This window comes from Cucurbita pepo, chromosome 18, assembly GCF_057944985.1.
Source record: "Cucurbita pepo subsp. pepo isolate OVF chromosome 18, ASM5794498v1, whole genome shotgun sequence".
Taxonomy (NCBI): Eukaryota; Viridiplantae; Streptophyta; class Magnoliopsida; order Cucurbitales; family Cucurbitaceae; genus Cucurbita; species Cucurbita pepo.
Window position 1 is genome coordinate 1371742 of NC_141815.1, and position 24154 is coordinate 1395895.

The following is a 24154-nucleotide window of genomic DNA, read 5'->3' on the forward strand; positions in this document are numbered from 1 at the left end:
AGGGAGAGGAGTTGATATTGGTGACTCTTTCGAAATTCCTCATGGTTTGGTGATTTCGTTGTCGGGGGCGCAAGCTTGAGATTAGGGAAACGCTTGTGGAAACTGTCAGCGTTGGAAGTTTAAGAAAGCCCATTTGACCGAATCTTTAAATCCAGATATCTTAGTCTATACTGTGTAATAAGTTATGAAATATGGCTGGTTAGAATCGTAATAAGAAGATCTATAAAGTTGTAGTGGAAGTCGGGACGAAATACGGGCTGTAGGGGTGGAATATGGCTTCGGGACATAATCGGTATTAATAGGGAAGTTGGGAAAATGGCAAAAAAACGCAAGGAAGAAGATAGAGCGCGTGCACTACACGCAGGGAGCATGGGGAGCCACGACTGGGCGTGCTACTGGACGTTTTTCTGGCACGTGGGACAAACACGCTGAGAGTGTGAGGGCGCGTGAGACCTCATTTCAGCTTCCAGTTTGTCCCGTTTGATTCGTTTTGACCTGTTCTATCTAGTTTGACCTATACTTACCTTGAAAATTGTGAAATATAGATCTGATTGGAGGAAATTGTTTTAAAATACCCTATTAAACGTACATTCAAGAGAAAAAGGGATTCGAAACCAGGTAAGTAGCATATTGATCTTTGAACTAGTTCTTAACTTGTTTACAACATGTGAGTATGTTGTTTACCTAATTAAGAGCTTAGTATTTTTAAATGAGCTTTGATGATATTGAATGTTTATTGTATATTGTGACTGCTTGTCTGTGATGTAAGCATGTTATAAATGATTACTAGAATAATGTTTATACTAGAAACCAACTTGGGTCTCGACAACCCATTCTTTCCAACTTCCTCCTATAACGTGGAAGACCAACAACTCTAAACCATATAAGGCATCGGTCGTGCCTTCGAAATGATCACTTAATACCTAATCACATATGCTTTTCTAAAATAATCGTTCTTACCGTGACCCTTCATTGTCTAGCTGATAAGACAAAATTATCATTCTATGAATCCGGTGCAAAGTAAAATATCTCTAGTAAAGCAAATTTAGTATTGATACTTATTTTCAATATTTATTTAATTAATTTAAATTTAGTTTAGCAAAATTTAATTTGATGGATAAAATTAGCTGGTTTGCTCGAGAGGTCGGGAAGACTTAAGATCTTCTGCACATAAGTGCGCATATGTCTATATTTCTTGTTATTATAGATTATAATTTTTAATTCTTTTAAATCTTTCTTAATCATCCTATCCTTAGAAACTCTCTCATTTCGATGTGGTCTCAGTTCATTCATAGACCATTTTTTTTTTACTCGGGTATCACATTAAGTGTTTTTTGCTTGAAGTACTTTTACGTTGAATGACTTTCAAAGAATTTTCTTAAAAAAAACATGTGAGAACAAAACAGAAAAGACATGTGTTGGTATTTGGAGACCGTCTTTATTTAAATATATTTTCTTCAAAGTATTTTTTCAATTTCAATAATATATAACTTAAAAAAAAAAACATATTATTTATTGATTTTAAAAGTATTAATCCATTAATGTAATATCTTTATTTTTAATTTATAAAAAGTATTGATAAAAAGCTAAGAAAAAGTCAATGACGCACCTCTAGTGTAGTGATGTCATAGTACCCTCCCATGATATTGATCGGGGTTCAATTCCTAGAATTGCCAAGACTTACTTGCAAAAATTCTCTTACTTGGACTTCATTTTTTTTACTCTATACTTGAGTTGGTATCCTTGAAAAATAAGAAATAGTAAAAATGAGTAAGTGGATAAATCCCTATGAATCTAATACGATGGTCACTATTCCTACAAGGTGTCCAACAAGAGCATCAGTGCCTACAAGGTGTCCAACAAGAGCATCAGTGTAACGACCCGGGAAAGAAAGAAAAAAAATAATATATATAATAAATAAATAAATAAAAGAGGAAAACGAGAAAACGAGAAAATAAGAAAAAAAAAAAAAAAAAACTTAGTCGCCGGAAAACCCCGCCGAGTTTCGCGGAACCCACGCGAAACGACGGCCACAACACGCCCAGCCCTCAGCCCACGACACCCAGCATCTTCAGAACACCTGCAAAGGGAGAAAAGATAGAAAATTTCGAGAGAGAGAGAGAGAGAGATTTCAGACAAACGTCAGCGAGTGTCCAGTTTCTCCGACGAGCCCTCAAACCGACACCAAACGACCTGTTACCACCATGAGAAGGATCCCTAACGAAAGCATAATAACTCAGGGTGCGTTTTGTGTTATTTCGTAAGCGTCGTCGTCGGTAACCGAGGTCGGAAAATTAGGTTTTCTTAATCGTTCTTAGATCTGTGGCTTTTAGGAGCTTCTAGACCGCAAAACTCCCAGAAAAGAAAGAAGAACGACGACGAACAAAGAGGAAAAGGGAAGAAAGAGGACCGAAATTGGCAACGGAAACGCCGTGGGAAAGAGAGAGAAAGCTCGCCGGAAAATCGGCCGAAGTCGGGTAAGGAAGACGAGATCCACGGATTCGGGTCAACCCGAACCCAAAACCTGAGAGAGCCAGCCCATTCCTCCCTTGGCCTCTGCCTTCGGCCCAGCCCAACTACAGCGGCCCAAACCTCAAACCAGCCCAGAAGCTACGGTTCAGTTGAATCAACCCAGACTAGACCCACGGTCCAATTGAGTCGGACTGCGACCCACGCTTCGACCCGACACTACCGCTCGACGTGGCTCTCTCTATTGCCGCCACGTGTCACACAGCGGCGTAGGCAGTCCCTCGGCTCGGCTCGACGCAAACGGCTCGACTCCCTCCGGTGACGCTCCGGCGGCTCCTCCAGCGGCTCTTCGGCTCGGCTCACCTGTTTTCAGCCAAGTTTCCACTGTTTCGACCCTCCCGGATCTGTTTTCGGCCCCGATTAAGGTATCCGAGGCCGTTTTAGAGTCGTATTTCATATTTATTAAATTATAGGTAAATTAATTGTGAAATACTAACGGAAAGTGGTGAACGGTGTGATAGGAAACAAATCCCGGCGACGTAGGAAGCAGCTCTCACGGAACGGGAGCTTACGTTTAGCTATTTAGGGAGTACTTCGGTCAAGGCCAACCAAGTAAGTGGCCTTACTATAGGATAGGCTAAATAATTGTATGAGTTATGATGATGTGTGGATTATGATGCTTGATGATATGTGTGGTATATACATATTTTGTTGAGTGACGCTTGATATGTTTGACGCACGTTGTGGCATTATGATGAGCATGATGATTGCATGATTTTTACCTTAATATGATGATGTTTTCCATATTGAGCATGCTAGATGATGATGAGTGCCATATTGCATCATGTCGTTAGATCGACGTAGGACACAACCCTAATAGCATGAAAATGATATTAATATAAATATCCACGAGTATGCGTTACCTAGAGTAACAAAGAGATGAAACTAGAGGGTTGTGTCAGAAGAGACATTACGATGAATTTAGAGGGACCTCATGCATTTTGTATGTTCATAAGCATAGGGCTACTTCCCCTAGAGACGATGAGTGCGGACGCGCACCTTATGATGAGCGCGAATGCGCACAGGTGCGAAAGCACACAGATGAGGGTGTTCATGAGGCGCATGACACTATGGGGTTCCGCTGACCTCCGGACGTCGCTACAGATTAGCTTGACTAGAGGGTCCAGGGGGTGTGCGAGCGCCCTGGGGACTCACACTCGCACGTGTGAGTCGTGTGTAGGGAAGTACTACACATCCAATTTGTCCGAGACTAGAGGCCACCCCTAAGATGATTAGAGATAGGTCCCTAAATCATGATTGCATGTGTTTGCATTTGCATGGCCCCTATAGCGGGGCAACTTACTGAGTATTCTTTGAAATACTCAGGCCGTGTGCCACATCATTTTTCAGGTAAAGGCAAGGCGCACTTGTACGGAGGACGGCGGCATCGCGAGCAGAGACTGTGGCACGTGCATAGGGTAGATTCATATTTAAATTTCTAGTCTTAAGTTAGAATAGGTTGTTTTGCATTTCATTGTTTTAAATTATTTTGTATTTGTTTTTGTTTTCTCTAAATTTCAGTATTTCATATTTAAACACGTAAGACCATGGCTGTGTTTTCCAGAGAAGAAGTTGTTTTAAACGTTTTTTTTGAAAGTTTACGTTATTGACTATGTTCATGTAAGAGTTATATTTCCGCGTTATAGATGAGCATGAGACGTTAGTAGCGACTTTGAGTATGTGGAAATTTAGGGTCGTTACTGTTGGTATCAGAGCTCTAGGTTTTAGATTCTGTAGACTAGCCTACGATGTAGGCTTGGCACGTTCCATGGTCCCAACGTCGATGCCTCGTCACCGTCAGGTACGCCTTGCACAAGATAAGAAAGGAGAAACGTTTTCAAACTCGCATGCATCTTTATGTTAATGTTACTGAAATTGTTTTGATATTTCACGTATTTATTTAAGAGCATGATGTGATGTGTTGCATGATGAGTGATTTTGTTTGCAATATGATGTGAGCTTAGTAGATGTGGTGCATAGCATAATTTCATAGGTAATGAGCCTTAGATTTAAGAGATGATATCTTGGTTTCTAGAACCATGCTGCCTAGACCATGCGAAAGAGTAAGACGAGGAAAGGGACTACCTCCTATTAGAGATAGAGGACGAGGTGAGGCTGAAGAGAGCCCACCTCGAGAGGGATCAGAGACAGGATTTGAATTAGAACCCTTATTGTATGTATGGTCGGCAAGTAGCCCTGAGAGGGTAGACGTAGTAACTAAGGATAGAGAAAAGAATGACCAAGCAATAGTAGCCGACCAAACTCTAAGCGTAGTCCTAATAGTAGTAAAGATGACCGACTTCGACGTAGTACTAGGCATGGATTGACTAGCTGCAACCCATGATATTATAGAATGTCGCAAAAATAAAAAAGTGATATTCTCACCATCGGTGGGACCTAGCTTTAAATTTAAAGGCACAAATGTCGGGGCTACCCCAAAGGTAGTCTCGATGATGAAAGCAACGAGAATAGTCCAACAAGGCGGTTGAACTATATTAGCATGTGCCGTAGATGTAAGAGGAAAAGAAAAGACCCTAGAAAACATGTCCATCGTAAATGAGTTCCCAAATGTGTATTCGGATGACCTACCAGGAATACCCCCTTCCCGAGCGGTCGACTTCATCATCGAACTCGAGCCGGGAACTGGGCCTATTTCTAAAGCACCCTATCGCATGGTGCTAGCAGACTTGAAAGAACTCAAGGTGCAATTACAAGACTTACGGGATAAAGGGTTCATTCGACCTAGCATATTCCCCTAGGGTGCGCCAGTGTTGTTTGTTCAGAAGAAAAATGGATCGGTGCGTTTGTGCATCGATTACAAAGAGTTAAATAAGAGAATCATAAAGGACAAATACCCTTTACCTAGAATAGAAGACTTATTTGATCAACTAAGAGAAGCAACAATATTTTCTAAGATAGACCTGCGGTCAGGTTATCATTAAATAAAGAGTAAAGAAAAAGACGCACCAAAGACAACATTTAGGACAAGGTATGATCGCTATAAGTTCGTGGTATGTCATTTAGCCTCACCAATGCTTCAGCTGTGTTAATGGAGTTAATGAACCGAGTGTTCAAGGACTGTCTAGACACTTTTGTGATCGTGCTCATTGATGACATCCTAGTGTACTAAAAACAGACTTGGAATACCAGGAACACCTCTAAAAAGTCCTAGCCACCCTAAGAGAGAACAAGTTGTATGCCAAGTTTTCAAAGTGTGAATTTTGGTTACGATAAGTCTCTTTCTTAGGATACGTGGCGACAAAGGGTGGAATATCCGTAGATCCTACTAAGGTCAAAGCGGTCACGAAGTAGGAACGCCCAACTTCGGTAACATCAGTACAGAGTTTCTTGGGACTAGCGAGATACTATTGAAGGTTCGTGTAGGACTTCTCTAGAATAGCCTCGCCTTTGACACAGCTAACGAGAAAAGGGGTAACATTTATATGAAATGATGCTTGTGAAGCAAGCTTCCAAAACCTAAAATAGAGATTGGTAACCGTCTCGGTATTCACGGTTCCCAAGATCTCAGAAGAGTACGTAATCTATAGTGATGCCTTCAAAGAATGGACTAGGATGTTAATGCAACACGTTAAAGTTGTTGCATACGCGTCCCGTCAACTAAAAGAATACGAAGATAATTACCCTACCCACGATCTGGAGTTGGCCGTTGTAGTGTTCGCGCTGAAAATTTGGTGACACTACCTGTATGGAGAGAAAATTCAAAGTTTAACCGACCACAAGATTTTAAATATTTCTTCACCCAGAAAGAGTTAAATATGAGACAGAGAAGGTGGTTAGAATTGGTGAAGGACTACGATGTAGATATCCAGTACCACCCTGAAAAAGCAAATGTGGTCGCAGACGCTTTGAGTAGAAAGGTGGCCCACTCTTCGGCCCTCATTACGAGGGAAGTAAGGGTACAAAGAAAATTTGATGGAGCCATCATAGTTGTAGCGACCGAGAGAGTCATGGCACAACTGGCCCGACTTACAGTGCAACCTACACTTAGGCAAAGAATGGTTACCTCCCAACGAGAGGATCCAAACCTACAGAAAGTCTTAAGCCAGCTAGCTGAGAGTCTAGTAATGGACTTACTTGCAATTCCCTAGATTTGCCAAGACTTACTTGCAAAAATTCTCTTACTTGGACTTCATTTTTTTTACTTTATACTTGAGTTGGTATCCTTGAAAAATAAGAAATAGTAAAAATGAGTAAGTGGATAAATCCTGTGAATCTAATACGATGGTCACTATTCCTACAAGGTGTCCGACAAGAGCATCAGAGAATGCCAGCTCGATCAGGAAAATAGTCGACTGAGAATGCTAGCCTGATGGTCATTTATTGAGTATGTCTTAAAATAATCAAGCCACGTGTTACTTTTATTTTTATTTTTTTCAGGTAAAGGCAATGCTCCCTGCACGGTTGACGGTGGCATCGCAACTTTAAAGATCATGACACGTGCATAAGATAGTTGTATTTAATTTCGTAGACTATAGATAAGAATATGGTATTTCTGTTTTATTTTTACTTATGTCTATTTTAATTTTTTCATTGATTTGTTTTAAAGACATTTTATTAACATGTAAGTTCATAACAATGTTTTATGATTTGTTTCAAATGATTATTTTCAATGTTTTATGATTTGTTTCAAATGATTATTTCCGCATAAAATGGTTAAGTTAGGTATACAGCAGTGACTTTAGGTTAGTAAAAATCTAGTGTCATGATCGCTGATGTAATAACAAAAAAATTTAAAAAAAAAAAAAAGAAAATAAAAGGAAAGGAAAGGAACACGAAATTTGTCCCTTATTGCTGAAGTTGAGAAGTGAGGAGTTTTGGACTCCATTGTAGAAGGAGGTCCTTTACTTCATTTCATCATCTCACTTAATGGTTCGAAGTCAGTCGGTGAATACATTTTCTGACGATTCTAGACAAGTATTTTGGCTGACCCGACTTGGGTTTAATACGCTCGAGCCCTTTCCTACTAGTTTCAACTCTTCGGAAGTATTTAAAGTTGGTATGACTACCTTTTAGCTGGTTTAAATTTTTATCGTCTGGTTTAAATTATTTTCTGTGGTGACCCAATTCCAGGAGTAGAATGCTAGTTTATAATTGTGGGGTTTAAATTTTTATCGTCTAGTTTAAATTATTTTCTGTGGTGACCTAATTCTAAGAGTAGAATGCTAGTTTATAATTGTGGAACTCCTTAGATAGAATTAAATTTCAAAGAGCAGCGTTAAGCTAGCATTAAGGGACGTAGTAGCTTTGGCCAAGGCCAACCAAGTAAGTGGTCTTACTATCGACATGGTTAGAAATTTGTATATTGACACGTGCTCTGTGGCACTGCATGTATGATGTGTTTGATATGTATGATATCTTTACGAAATGATATGTCTGTAATGTGATATGACTATGATTTGATATGTGTGAGATGTTTATGAAATGATACGTCTGTGATATGATATGACTATGACATCATATGTCAATTTATGATATGATATGTTTGATGATATGATACATGTTATGATATGTTATGATATGATTTATGATATGATACGCGCATGCATGATATTGTATGTTGAAGGATATGTTATGTGCATGATATGATATAACACAATATATGACATGAATGATGCACAGTAAAAATGTGTTGACACAATACACAACCCCAAAATATATTTTAAGGGCTATGTCGTAAAATGATACAATACGAAGGAAAAGAGAAGGGGTTGTCTTACATGATTTAATTAAATATGAAAATGTTGGGACCTCATGCATTATTGTAGTGACATGCATCGGGATATTTTTCCCCTTATGATGAGTACAAGTGCGTACGTAATGATAATGAAAATGATCGTCAGGTTTAACATGATGATACGACAATCACTACTCTTACCGGGTATCCGACAATAGTACCAAAGAATGCTAGTCTGACAAGAAAAGGAGCCCAGAAGGTATGTGAACCGACTGGTGGGTCCATACTCGCATGCATGAGCCATGCATAGAATAGTAAATACACATCCAATGAACCGCTTAGGATAGTTATCTAAGAGAGTACGATTTTAAATGATAGTTCTCTTTCATGATTGCATGTGTTTGCATCTTACCCCAATAGTAGGGTCACTTACATGAGTATTTCTTAAAATACTCACGTTCTATATTCAAGTAGAGGCAAGACACTCCTCCACGACTAACGATGACATCACGTAAATTCCATGACACATGCATAGGATAGTTGCATTTAAATTTTTTTACTTTTTTATTTAATATTTGGTTATGTTGATTTAAAGACTCTTTGAAACACGTAAGTGTAATAGCCCAAAATAATAATAATAATAATAATAAAGAAATAAACAAATAAAAATAATTATAAAAAAAACCTGAAAATAATAATAATAATAATAATCAATAAATAAATAACTAAAAAACTTTTTTTAAAAAAAAATAATAAAAACTTATTCATCTCTCCCCAATAACCTCTCATCCCACACACAATATCACAGCTAGTACAAAAATAGACAGAAAAAATGTCAGATTTGAAAAAAGTAAATTGACTTTCACCAAACTAGAGGCAAATATGATGCAGATTTATTGGAGAGATTATGGTATGTTATTACGTTAAATCCTATCTATTTTCCTTTCTTTTATATTTATCCTTACATTAGAATTAGATCTTCCTTCCTTTATCCAATATTTTAGGATCAGATCTTCTTTCCTTTCTCTAATATTTTAGAAGATCGGTAAGAATCAGATCTCATCTTCAATTAATTAGATTTTTGTTACAATTTTAAGTTAGAGAAAATGTGGTTAGAATCAATAAAATTTTAGTTAGGAGTTCTATAAATATGTAGCATTAGTAGCCAATCGATTAAAATTGTCAAATAAAATTTGTTTATAGGATGAAAATTGAAAATAATTATTGAGGAGGGAAGACTGAGGAAAGATTGGTGAACAGAATTTAAAAATAAAACGGAAAATATCCGAGGGGAAGGAACTCTATTCAATTTTGTCTGTCTACTAACAATATATTCCCTCGAAGTAAGAATAGAAAATAAGATATTTAGTGAAAATAGCATATATATATATATATATATATATATATATATATATATATATATATATATATATATAAAAGGTAAATTAGAGAAATAATTTTATAGAGTTCAAACTTGAAATTGATGTCATGAGCTCACCTAGGTTGACTTGGATTTCAAAGGACATAATTGAACTTTCATTAAGGATATTTTGGTGACACCAGCCTAAGCTAATCAGGTAAGTGATCTTACTACCGGCATGATTATATTTGATGTTGACACGTGCCCATTGTTCTGCACGTGTCATATATACTGATATGTGTGAATTATTTGTGAATCAATATGCTTATGTTATGTTATGTATATGTTATAAAATGTGAATGGTATAATAATAATTACAGTACGATGTGTTCAATGATATGTTTGAGGTAGGATAAGAGAAGGATGCACAAAACGAAATATAACGATAGGAGTAAGATACGTTCACGAAACATTAAGATTAGGTTACATATCGAAGTGATATAGATTTGAGAGATTGATAAAAGAATACGGTTAGGTTATGGGTAGAAAGAGATAGGTGTGTGATAGATTGATAGAACGATAGTGTTAGGATGCGTTTCTGGAACATTATGACGAAGGTACGTTCAGGTAACGATACGACTGTGATATGTCTAAGGACGTTAAGGCTATGATAAGTTAGGGAAAGATATGACCACGAATTGTTTACGATATGATATGATTATGATACGACATGTGAAGAACAGATATATATATATATATATATATATATATATATATATAGGGATATGATATGAAAATGATATGAAATATGTTATGGTACAAGACATGTGATCAATTGATATGTTTATGATATGATATATTGTGATGTGATATGTTTAGATTGTTTTGTGTGACCATTGAGATAATGGTTGTATGAATCGCACGTTATGAAATGATATGTTAAAAACATGAAGCGTTATGTTATGTCTCCTAAATTGTATGTATACAGCATGTTATGAATGACATGATATCATGATAAGTGACATGAAATACCTCGTTAGAATTATGCATGATATGAGAACTGAAAAAATGAGAAATGATATGATATGAATATAAAACGGTAGCGGGGTTATATTTAATAATGTTGAAAATGAAAAAATATTGGGACCTCATGCATTATATGTGCTCATGTATTGGGGGATACCCTTATTCCATCACGATGGTACGGACGCATACACTAATGGGCAGGGGTACGATTATTATGTTTTACATAATGCTGCCGCGACGGTTACTAGTTCTAACGGGTGTCTGGCCTAAGGAGTTCCCAGAGTATGCTCGCTCGACAAGGAAAGTGACCCAGCAGTGTGAGAACTGACTAGTGAGTCCATACTCACACGTATGGGCTGTGTGTAGAGTATATGGTACACATCCAAATTACCCGTTAGGATAGTACCGTAGGAAAATAGATTGAAAGGATAGGTCCCGTCATTGTATTTGCATGTTCTTACATTTAACCCCCAATAATGGGGTCACTTACTGACTCAAGTCATGTGCTATTACATTTTTCAGGTTAAGGCAAGACATTCCTGTACGACTGACGACGGCATCGCAACTCAAGACTATAACACATGCATAGGGTAGTCGTATTTATCTTCTTAGACTTAAACGTAGACTAGCATATGATATTTTTAATTTAAACATTTATTTATTTAATTTAGCCTTTTGTTGTGTCGTTTTTAAAGGTGTTTTCGAAACACGTAATTCCATGGCTGTATTTTAAGCTGAATGTTATGTTTTATGAAAGTTTAAATGAAGTATTTCCGCATTCAATGTTTATGATATGTATACAGTAGCGACCTTAAATTAAGTAGAAAATTTTGGGTCGTTACCGTAAGTCCATGACATTGCTTGACGAAGGTGTTTTAAATGATTATTCCACATAATAGAACATATTAGGAAGATGGTAGCAAATTTAGGTGAGTAGAAATTTAGAGTCATTACAAATATTTATAGTTATAATTGAACGGTACATAAATTGATGAAGTGGTATCTTACAATAGAAACTAATAGAGCATCTGTCCATGAGGAAATAGCTTGGAATCAAATTCTTTATAGGTCGGATAATGATGCCTTGTTCTAGTCAAACCAAGTGTATTACCACGTGTACTTTTTAATTTTAAAATAAATTAATTTCTTTTGTTTTAATTGTTTTAAGCATGGCCATTTGTGAATTTCATTAAATTTTTAGGTTTATTTTGGCCATTCAATTTTTTTTAACAACAAAATTTGTATTTTGTTGTTTTGTAAAATTATAAGCTAAATTAATAAAAATACCACCTCTCTGAATAAAAAAATATTCTTAATGTAACGACCTTAAATCTCTACCTACCTAAAGTCGTTTTTGTTATCATAAAGTAATCATTTTGAGTGGAAATAATTGTTTAAACTTTATCATAAAATAAAAACATCATCTTAAAACCCTGCCAAGACTTGCGTATTTGAAAACATCTTTAAAACGACAATGAAGAACTAAATAAAAACAAATAAAAATTTAAATTAAAAACATCATATTCTAGCCTAGGTCTAAGAAAATAAATGCATCTACCATATGCATGTGTCATGGTGTCGAATTGTGACGCCTTCGTCAGCCACACAGGGATACCTTGCCTTAACCTGAAATAGAAGTAGCATACTATTGGGGTTATCACAACAGGCTATTTTCCTACGACGACAATCCTGACGAGCAATTTGGATATGTACTTAATTGCTCTACACGATCCACACGTGCGAGTATGGATCCACCAGTCGGTTCGCACACCTCTTAGGCCCCTTTCTGGTTGGACGAGCATTCTCTGGTAGCTGTTGATGCTGGTTACCCATTAGAAATAGCGACCATCATGACAATATGATAATAAACATAATGATCGTTCCCCTGCCTCGTAACATATACGTTCGTACTATTGTGAAGGATAAGGGGCATCCCTCGATGCATGAACACACAATAATGCATGAGTTCCCAACATTTTTTTTCATTTTCATTATCAATTAATACAACCTCGTTAGCGTCTTTATTCATATCATATCATTTTGTCATATCATTTCTCATATCGTTTATCATATCATTTATCGTATCTTGCATGTGTATGGTGGGGTTGTATTTCATGGTAGTTTGTCCTTTTGCATTTCGATCATATCATATCATTCATGTCACACATATATCATATCATAACGTTTCCATGCTTTCAGATATAACAATCCACATCATGCACATATCGTATATCATAATAGTCGCATAACATATAATATCTTAACATCATATTACAGACATATCAATTCATCAAATATGTCATACCATAACAGATATCGTTTCATTCTCATATCATATCACGAGATATATATATATCATTCACGTATCATATATCAGTCATATCATTTTTCAAACGTATCCTCGTAATATCTTAGTCATATCCTACTCATATCGTTGTTTGAACGTATCCTAACCATATCGTTTTAATAACCTATCATAATCATATCGTTTCATCAACCTATCATAATCATATCGTCTTCTATACACAACCCAACCATATCGTCTCATGAACATATCTTAGTCATGTCGTTACATTACGTTTATCGCATTTTTCTCATATCCTATCTCAAACATATCATCAAATCACCATATCATAAGATTTATCATCCATTCACATATCATAACATATACATATCATATCATAATCATATCGTTTCATAACCAATTCACACATATCAAATATATGACACGTGCAGAACCACGGGGCACATGTCAACACAAAACATTAAATTATAATCATGTCGATAGTAAGACCACTTACTTGGTTGGCTTAGTCGACGTTTTATCATATTTCTAAGATTGGCTTGACTTGTCCTTTGAAATTTGTAACGACAATGTTTTCATAGAAATCGAAAGGATCCAATTCGACCAATAAGCAAATATGCCGAGATACCAACATGTATAAGTCTTAGTTTGTCTTTTGGTACATCGATATGCAAGACAACAACATCCTTGTCTTGTTCAAAACCAACATTTTTTGCATCGAAGGTAGTTTTGTGAGCTAGAGTGACTCGGACATCAGAAGCACCACGAATTATATGATAATTGGTGACCACATGACCCTCCTTCTCCCACACACACAACTTGATCCCTATGCCTAACAATTACTATACTACCCTTTTCATTCAAAAGGGTTTAAAAAAATATCCCTAAATTTTTATTAATACGTTTATAATCTTACCGTCAGTAACATTTCAAAAATACTAATGAACTTTGAAAAATAACATTAAAACAGAGGATAATCTTGATAGATGATTTCCGTCCATATATTGGGTAAAAACTTTTTTTTGATTTTTTGATAAAAGTAAAAGGTGTTAATGGTAAAACTTTCATGGGTATGTTTTAAACACCATACTAACTCTTAACTCTAAGATTAATGAAACTTTTTAAAGTTTAACGACAGTTTTGAAACACTATTGAAAGTTCAACACGTATCGAACACTTAACTTAAATTATTTTTAAATATATTAGTGCATAAACTTATTGATTTTGAATTTCTTTCTAATATAAAATTATTAATATTTATAATTAAGAGTTGAATTTGACAATTTTTGAAGAAAAAAGAGATAAGTATGTATAATAGATAGATAACTATGTGATTATTTTATAGAGGTCTATGCCATTTTCGTAGCTAAGAGACCGTGACGCCCCCATATATAGTGAGAGAGGGCTTAGTGTAAACAGAGAGAGCAGTCCAATGCTTCTTGAAATCCTTGAGGACATCCTCAAAGGAATAGAGTTTGTCACCTAGTCTGCCCATAACAAAGTAATCAAGTTTTGCAATATAGGACCAAGGAATACCATCATCATTTATAACTTCTATCACAAGAATATAAAATTTGGGATCGGGTATGTTTGGATCGACCAGACCATTCACCACACACTTGTAAACGAAATGATGTCCACCCCTCTCGTTATTCCTTTTCACTGCAAACTTTCCAGCATTTTGCACATGTTCGTCATTGACATCCTTAATTGCAACTAGATTTGAAGGCAACACTTTTTCACAACTCATTCTAACACCTTTGATAGATAGCTCCAACGGACTTACTTTACTCATAAATACTTTAGAGTTCGATATTTATAGTTGTGGCGGAACACTACTGAAACTGATATAGCCGAATCTTACAACAAAGACTAATTGAGCATTCCCCTATTAGAAGATAACTTCGAATCAAATTCTTTAATTGAGATGATGGATGCATTGTTTTAGTCAAACAACCGAGACTAATGTATTACCAATAGTACAAACATTTTTTTTTCATGTTGATAAGGGTTAGCTTTTGTTTGTGACATATTTTGATCGTGGGCCATATTCAACACTCTTGCCATGGTCACATCCCTTTACGATGGTAATGTGAGCTTCTGTACCACAATATTCCTCATCATTGCCGTAACCCTTTCTAGAAGCAAGGTCTAGAAGCTTGTAACTCAGCCCCGTGTTGGCACTACACTTTAATAAACTTCTCAACTGGCCACCTTCATGTTACAAATGTTGCACTAACACTACTCGAGCGAGTGTTGGAATTGACAATCTTATGAAGTCATCCACCTCAGGAACTAATTGTATATTTTTAAATCGTGATCTTGACACATTCCCGACTAGTCTTGAGAGAAACACAAGTCTCATTCACAATTTTTGTCCAACTTTATTAGACCTTAGACCAATAGGTGGAGCCGATGGAGAAAACTAAGTCCGTTGGAGCTATCTATCAATTTGATATTTATAGTTGTGCTTTAGATCTATGTCGTCAACCTCACGGTATCAAGCACAACCACTTCATTTTAGGCTGAATCTACTAGATAGACATGCGTGAGATATGATACATCTGGACACGTTCCTTTGGGAGCTACATCCTTTAGAAAAACGAACATCTGGATCACTCTTGTAACTATAGAAACCAGGTAATTTAGGTTTAGCTACCTAACATCTATATATTGAATCGTTGTATGTGTCTAGCACAATTTATGTGCCAAAAAAATTCAACTTTGCAAGTTCTTAGTATGCATTAAATTAATTATTTTATTTATTTATTTATTATTATTATTTAAACATTTGAAAGGCTGGAATAGCTCAATTGGTTAGAGCGTGTGGCTGTTAACCACAAGGTCGAAGGTTCAAGCCCTTCTTCTAGCGTTCCTTTCAACTTCGACCAGAACCAAACAACCCACCCTACTTAACTTCGCTCTTATTTGAATCACAAAGTAAACCTCTATCCAACACAATTGGAGCTTCCTTAGTAGTAACCTCTAATATACCACAATTGGAGCTTCCTTAGTAGTAACCTCTAATATACCATATACCACGGACCCTGAATAGGTTAGGTCCCGTTCCTCTATATACTTAGTATGACCCCATTAGCTCATATTAGGGCAAGAGACGGAGAGAGGGTTCGTGGTGGCTATGAAGAAGAGATGAACAATAAAGGAAGAGAAGAATGCAGGCTCTGGAGTGTGTGTATTTTATACGAAGATGGAGTGTTGTCTGCGCCTCGGGGACTAGTTTGCTATCAAGGAAATGAGCACGAGTTAGAATATTTCGAGCATATTTCGCACTTCGAAGGAGCAATAGGGGGAGCCAATGAAGAAGTAGTCAGCGTCATAGCAAGTGGTGAAGTTCTCATGGAAGGAAAGGGAGCCACGCCCCCTAGAGCAAGGGAGGGACGAAGACAATGTTGTAGTCGGAAGAGTAGCTACAATGGGCGAAGGATCAAATTTTGGCGAGGAGGCTGGCGAAAACTTGGGTGGGGGGCCTGGCCCATAGAGTCGGCAATTAAAGCGACAAGGACGAAAAAGAAGGCAGAAAAGGAAGCCATAGTCGTGAAGAATGCGAAGAGATGAAAAATTGAAGATGGAAGGAATGTTTTAGTTGCCGAGGTTGAGGATGAAGAGGTTTCTAGTTCAAGGCAAGATCGATTGTGTTGGAGAAAGTGAGGTTGTATGTATAGAGTATGGCTAAGGGTTGGGTTGTGATGATTTGGAGGCCAAAAGGGTGGAGCCGAAGAATAATCAATTGGCTCAGCCTGCAGTACCATGGACACAGCCCTTGCGGCGTCAAAGCCAGCAATGATGGTGGAAAAGAAGATGAATAGAGGATTCGAAGAATAATCAATTGGCTCAGCCTGCAGTACCATGGACACAGCCCTTGCGGCGTCAAAGCCAGCAATGATGGTGGAAAAGAAGATGAATAGAGGATTTAGAAGCCATTAAAAATAAAGGATCGGATTTGCTAAACCGAAAGGGCTCTGATACCATGATAATATTTGCTAAAACCGCAGCAACTAAATGTGGTGAAAGTTCTCTATTTATAATCAATTAGAGAATCAAATAAAAGACATAGGATATGAGAACAATAAATGGATACAATGTATTTGCCTATAATAAAAGGCAAATATGATACCTCCATGGGAAGTAATAAATGGATACAAAATATTTGCCTATATTAAAAGACAAATATGATACCTCTGTTAAACAGTAATAGAAGGAAAATATCTATATATTTACTTATAATAAATGATCAAATATGATACCTATGATAAACCGTAATCCGAACAAAATATCCTTTAACCCCTTGCTTTCCAAACTCTGTATCTTTCGAAATTTCTTGGCCAGATCTTAATCTGAGTAAGAGTTAAGAACCAAAATGAATTTCACGGAAACAAATCCAAAAGAGTCCAAATAATTCAAAAGTTGAAGTTGGTTCATTAAAAAGAAGGATGTGGTTAGTTAAACTAAATCAGTCACGTCATCATCTTTTACCTCCAACCTAGGAGAAGATGCTAGCACGTGGTCAAATAACTTTGAAACTTGAGATTACCTGTATGTTCTAGTGGCTATACAGGCTTGTTTCTTCATCAAAGTTGTTGACCTGACATCAATGAAACCTCTAAATGCACTCCTCATGAATTATAAGCCAACGTATAGAGAGTTATCGATTGAGTCAACTCGAATTTTAAAATATTTGAAGTTTCCTTCTCTTGATTCATGGCCATTTTGAGCTGTTCTCTCCTCTACGAAAAAAAATGTCGATAAACTCCCTATGAATCTAATGACATAGGTTTAAGAGATAGAGCTCAAATTTCTTAGTAAAACATGTTTTTTTTTAGTAGTTTCTTATGACATAACTATGCCCCACAAAAATCAAAATTGAATATGTATTATAGAGGGACGAACGAAAATGGAGTTAAAATGTAGGTAGAATCTTAATTTTGGAGTTCGAGAATCTGCCTCCTTTATTACAAACTTGCCCAATCAACGCATGCAATTCCTTCATGGCATCTCTAAACCATATAATGCATGGGTCATGCCTTCGAAATGCCTATGATGTGGAAGACCGACCGACAACTCTAAACCATATAATGTTTCTAAAATAATCGTTCTTACCATGACCCTTCATTGTCTTTAGCAACCTAAAGATGAAATCCTTCCATCTATACTCCTGTTAGATGAACAGGACTCTCCACAATGGCATGATATTGTCCACCTTGAGCATAAGCTCTCGTGCCTTTGTTTTGAGCTTACCCAAAAGACCTTATACCAATGGAAATAGTATTCCTTGTGGTCATAAACAACATTCAAACATGTAACTTTTATTTGTAGGTTTTAAGTGATACAACCGAATTAGTTTAAGAGCATAAATTATTTTGAAAAAATTAAATATATTTTTTATAGTACTTTTATCATTTTTTTTTTTCATAATCTTAATATAAGACAAAAATTATCATTATATGAACCTTCATATATTTCTAGGAAAGGAAATTTACTATTGATACTTATTTTCTATATTTATTTAACTAATTTAAATTTAGTTTAGCTAAATTAAATTTTGAGGAAGAAAATTAGCTGGTTTGCCCGAGAGGTTAAGGGGGAAGACTTAAGATCTTCTGCACATAAGTGCGCGTGGGTTCGAACCCCACAGCCAGCATTATAGATATATAAGTGAGTGACATCATCTACTAATAAGAATATGTTCATTTTAAAGGGTAGTTTGTAATCCCTCTAACACTCTAACAAATCCCACTAATGGCACTGCATAACATGTCCGTCATGTTGATTCTCATTGAAGAGAAGGTTATGGAGAACCCCTTCATAGAATGAGAAGACAAAGTGGAGACCAACATGTGATACCTAGACAATGCAGCGAGCAACCACATGACCGAAGATTGAACAAAGTTCAAGGAGCTTGATGAGAAGTTCGTTAGAAACGTGAAATTTGTGACGAATCAATTGTATTGATCTAAGGCAAAGGATCTATCTTGTTCTAGTGTAAGAACGAAGGTCAACGTCTATTTACCAAGGTGTATTACATCCTGAGTTTGAAAATCAATATTATTAGCCTTAGTCAAATGGCAGAAGAAGGTAGTAGAGTGGAGATAGTCGGCCCGTTCCTCAAGATATATGACTTCGATGAAAGTAAAACGTTCGTGAAACCACCTATAAAAGATACCATTGAAAGACTATCAACATCTTCTAAAAGTATCAATTGGCGTTGATTCAAGTCCTTATATATTTTCGGTTTAAATTCTTGTAAACTTGTCATATTTTGTAAAAACTTTTGTATTACTTCCGGTGAATTATTTTGTATTTATGTTCTTAATATTTTTAAATAATTTTTTTTATTGTCTTTTACCGGTCCATATTTCAAGCCTTGAAATGCTAGTCGTTTTTAGAAGGAATGGTTTGCTTTATATGTTCATTATGTTTGTATTTTCTAGCCCCAACGGTGAAGTCACTTTCAGAATACTTTTCTAAATATATTGCCTTTTATATAACTTTCTTTCAGGTAAGAACAAGGGAATGTAGTGTAGCTAACGATGTTTGATTTGAGCCGTTACAAATGGTATCAGAGCCAGACACTGGGCGATGCACCAACAAGGACACTAGGACCTGAAGGGGGTGGATTTGGTGGGGGGCCCACTTCGATTGGAGAAAGGAACAAGTGCCGGCAAGGAAACTGGGTTCCGAGGGGGGTGGATTGTGAGATCGCACATCGATCAGGGAGGAGAACGAAGCATCCTTTATAAGTGTGTGGAAACTTCTCCCTAGCAAAAGTGTTTTTAAAACCTTGAGCGTAAGCTCGAAAGGGAAAGCCCAAAGATGACAATATCTATTAGTGGTGGGCTTGAGCCGTTACATATATAGAGAGAGCTTAATATAAATAGAGAGAGCAATCTAATGCTCATTGAAATCCTTGAGGACGTCTACAAAATATATGAAATTACATAACTCTCCCACCTTGTAAATGAAACAATGTCCATTAAACTTGTTTTCCTTCCAAAGGCAAACCTCCCTCAACAAATTTACTTTACTCCTAAATACTTTATTTAGTTCCATATTTATAGTTGTGACTGAATGCTATTTAAATTCATATAATCGAATCTTACTATAAAAAAAAATAATTGAGCATTCTTTTATTAGAAGATAGCTTCAAATCAAATTATTTAATCTAGATCATACAACGTAGACTAATGTATTATCAATAATACAAACATTTTGCACGTATATTTTTCAGTTTTAGTAATAAATTACACATTAATAGTCGGATCCAATTACGGTTAATTAAAAATATTCTCTCTCGAATATGGTAAGATATTGATTATTCTCTCTTGAGTGAATTTTAAGTGAAACACGTTCTCTACCTGAGTAATTCCAAGCTACAAGCTTCACACTAAGAAGAATAGAAGTCTCACGTATCAACATGAATTAAACTTATTTTGTGATGATATCTATTTAGAGAAGCAAAATATATGAGACATGAATACGAGAAATAAATATGATACCACATAGACACAGGAGATGATAATGACACATTTATTAAAAATATATATATGTCGATTAGGGACACGAGAATAAGTTATTCTGATGTTTTCTTTACATCTATTCAAAGTTGTTTAATATTGTCAAATATTACGATTGACTAACTACCACTTTAATTTTGTTCTTTAAAGTGTCGTTTAGACCAAAGGAACGAAAATGAGAATAAACAAAAAAAAAAAAAAAAAAAAGAGAGAAAGGGAAATAAAAGCCTTAAACTTTTGTGCATGATTTCAAAGATGGGACACGAGAATAAGTTATTCTCATGCTTTTTTTACATCGGTCAAAGAGTGTTTGATAAGTTTCTAGAATTAACGGTTTTCTCTCTAGTACCCTTCTTAAAATTGTATCAACCCGTGCCAATGTTAAGATTATAAGTGTACAACTAATTTGTTATTAAGTACTTTTTATTACATTTTTTTTGAAACTCGATAAAATCAAGGCTATATCTCAAAATTTTCAACTTTTAAAGTTATTTTTGCGATTCTAACAAGCTAGTTTTTCAATTATCAAATTTTGAAAGCTATTTTTCTAAATAAATTTTTTAATATTTTTTATCCCACACAAATCTAGAACTTGATCTCTATGACACTTCCAACACGTTAAAGTAAAAGCTGAGCCTGATATAAACTACGGATATAGTAGGAGATGGGAAATCTTAGATGGCATCTCGGGTTAGAGAAATTTTGAAAAGAAATGAGTACAACTTTCATTGGTATGTTTTAAACATAGTACGAACTCTAAGATAAATGAAACTTTTTAAAGTTTAACCATAGTTCAACTGTATTTTCTAAAGAAAGTATTAACAATTTCCATAAAAAATTAACAGTCTTTTGAAATTTTAGAGGTAATTTAAAAACAAAGTTATTTTTATTAATTTAGTCAAAATTTGTTAAGAATGAGAAATAGAAATAGAATTGGGATCGAAAGTATGATCTTCATTCAGGTTTACCACGTTTATATAGGATACAAACTATCAACTAATACCTAAAAATAGAAAAAATATATATCTAACTAAATCTGGTAAATAAATAAAATATACCGTTAATCAAATCTATACTAACAACTCCCTAAATATCTGAGATATATTCTAACTAATTATCACCGCAAAATATCCTCTTAATACTCCCCCTCAAGTTGGAGAGTGTATGTCGATCACACCCAACTTGTCCTTCAAAAAGTCAAATTGCTGTCTTCCCAAAGCTTTAGTAAAAACATCTGCCAATTGCATTTTGGTCGAAACATAACACGGTTTGATGATTCCAGCTTGTAACTTTTCTCGAACTATATGACAATCTATTTCAATGTGTTTCGTACGTTCATGAAAAACTGGATTGGCTGCTATATGTAATGCTGCTTGATTATCACAATATAATAATGCTGGTCCGGACAGTGGAACATTCAAGTCTTGAAGAATGTATCTTAACCAAGTTAACTCTAAACAAGTATTTGCCATAGCTCGATACTCGGCTTCTGCTGATGATCTGGACACATTAGTCTGCTTTTTAGACTTCCAAGAAATAATTGAATTTCCGAGGAAAATGCAGAACCCAGAAATAGATCGTCTGGAAGTTCGACAACCACCCCAGTCAGAATCGCAATATGCCTGTAATCTTAAATTGTTTTCAGATGGCAGTAGAAGTCCTTGACCAGGAGTGCCTTTGATGTACCTCAGAACTCGAAGAGCTGCCTCCCAATGTGGTTTTCTTGGTTCATGCATAAATTGGCTAAGCATACGAATTGAATAAGCTATGTCAGGCCTAGTGACGGTCAAATATATTAATCTGCCAATCAACCGTCTGTATTTACTTGGATCATTCAACTTCTCTCCTTCAGTTAAAGAAAGTTTCAGATTTTGCTCCATAGGAAATTTGTCTGGACGTGCTCCTGTAAGACCTGTGTCTTGAAGTATGTCTAGAGCATACTTCCTTTGAGACATAAAAATCCCTTTTCTAGATCGAGAAAATTCAATGCCTAGAAAATATTTCAAATTTCCTAAATCTTTGATAAGAAATTTCTGGAGTAAACTAGTCTTGAGATATTGAATTTCTTCGAGATCATTGCCTGTCAACAGAATATCATCAACATAGATTAGAACTGCAGTGAAAGAAGTACCTTTACTCTTAGTAAACAAAGAGTAATCTGCTTTGGACTGAGTGTAGCCTGCATTTTGTATAGTTGTAGAAAATATGGAGAACCAATTGCGAGAAGCCTGTTTTAATCCATAAAGAGATTTATGGAGCCGACATACTGTATTCTCCCCCTGTCGGCGAAGACCTGGTGGTAAAGACATATAAACTTCCTCGTCTAGATTACCATGGAGAAAGGCATTTTGAACATCCAACTGATGGGTGAACCATTTTCGAGCAGCAGCAACAGTGAGTAAGCAACGAAGTGTAGTAAGTTTTGCTGTAGGGGAAAATGTTTCTGTGTAATCAATACCTTCAACCTGAGTGTATCCCTTTGCTACCAGTCGAGCTTTATAACGTTCAACAGAACCATCAAAGTTGTATTTAATTTTGTACACCCAATGACAACTAATAGCTTTATGACCAAGTGGTAGAGGAACGAGAGACCATGTATGATTACGTTCCAAAGCTGCAATTTCATCATTCATAGCCTGCTGCCATAACGAGTCGCCAACTGCCTCGTCATAGGTTTTAGGTTCTGTCTGGGATGTAATAAGAGCTAGAAAAGCACGTTGAGTAGGAGAAAAACGAGAGAATGAAAGGTAATGATGAAGGGGATACCTGGTGCCAGTGCCGGGACTTGAGCTAGAGGTTAAATGATTGGCTCCAGAAGACATCTCATAATCCTTATGCCAAGCTGGAGGCTGTTTAGTACGAGTAGAACGTCGAAGTGGAGCTGATGTATCAGGTGGGATAGGATTGGAATTAGTGGGCGAATCTGGAGAAGGTGGAGGAGACGACGGAGTAGTAGGTGAAGGGATAGGAGGTGAAGGAGGAGTAGGAGGTGAAGGAATAGAAGGTGGAGGATGGATGTTTGAGTAGGATGGATCATGAAGTGGTACAATAGGAGTCGAAGGAACTAATGTCGAAGTGGATCATGAGCTGTCTTGGCGTGAATAATGCCTTTAGCGATATCTGCTTCAACGGAATGAGTTAACCAAGATATTATCATACTGTTGCACTGATTCCAGAGTTCGAATTCGGTTGAATTTGCATCTTGGGACGGTTCCTGAATTGTGCCATCAATGAAGCCAATTTTCTTCTTGGCAATAAGAGCATGCATAACTGATTTACTCCAGGATTGATAATTTGCTCCATTTAATTTGATTGGAACAAGTGAATATCCTGGCTGATCAGAGTGATGAATATAGTACGGATGTGTTAAATCAACATCCGAAATTTTGAAGCTGGATTTGGCTGATTCCGCCATAAAGGAAATTTTGATATTTAAGAACACCAAGATCGGTGCTCTGATACCATGTTAAGAATGAGAAATAGAAATAGAATTGGGATCGAAAGTATGATCTTCATTCAGGTTTACCACGTTTATATAGGATACAAACTATCAACTAATACCTAAAAATAGAAAAAATATATAAATAAATAAAATATACCGTTAATCAAATCTATACTAACAACTCCCTAAATATCTGAGATATATTCTAACTAATTATCCGCAAAATATCCTCTTAATAAAATGACAATATTTTCGAGTAAACAAA

At 36.1% G+C, this 24154-nt stretch overlaps 2 non-coding genes across 2 annotated transcripts; both read left to right on the forward strand.

Annotated features, from left to right (window-relative positions):
- The first annotated feature begins 15713 nt into the window (after window positions 1–15713).
- TRNAN-GUU (transfer RNA asparagine (anticodon GUU)) lies at window positions 15714–15787 on the forward strand. Its single transcript has one exon. It is a non-coding gene; the product is annotated as a tRNA-Asn (tRNA).
- A 2704-nt stretch (window positions 15788–18491) lies between these two features.
- Window positions 18492–18574, forward strand: TRNAL-UAA (transfer RNA leucine (anticodon UAA)). The gene has a single exon. It is a non-coding gene; the product is annotated as a tRNA-Leu (tRNA).
- The last annotated feature ends 5580 nt before the right edge of the window (window positions 18575–24154 follow it).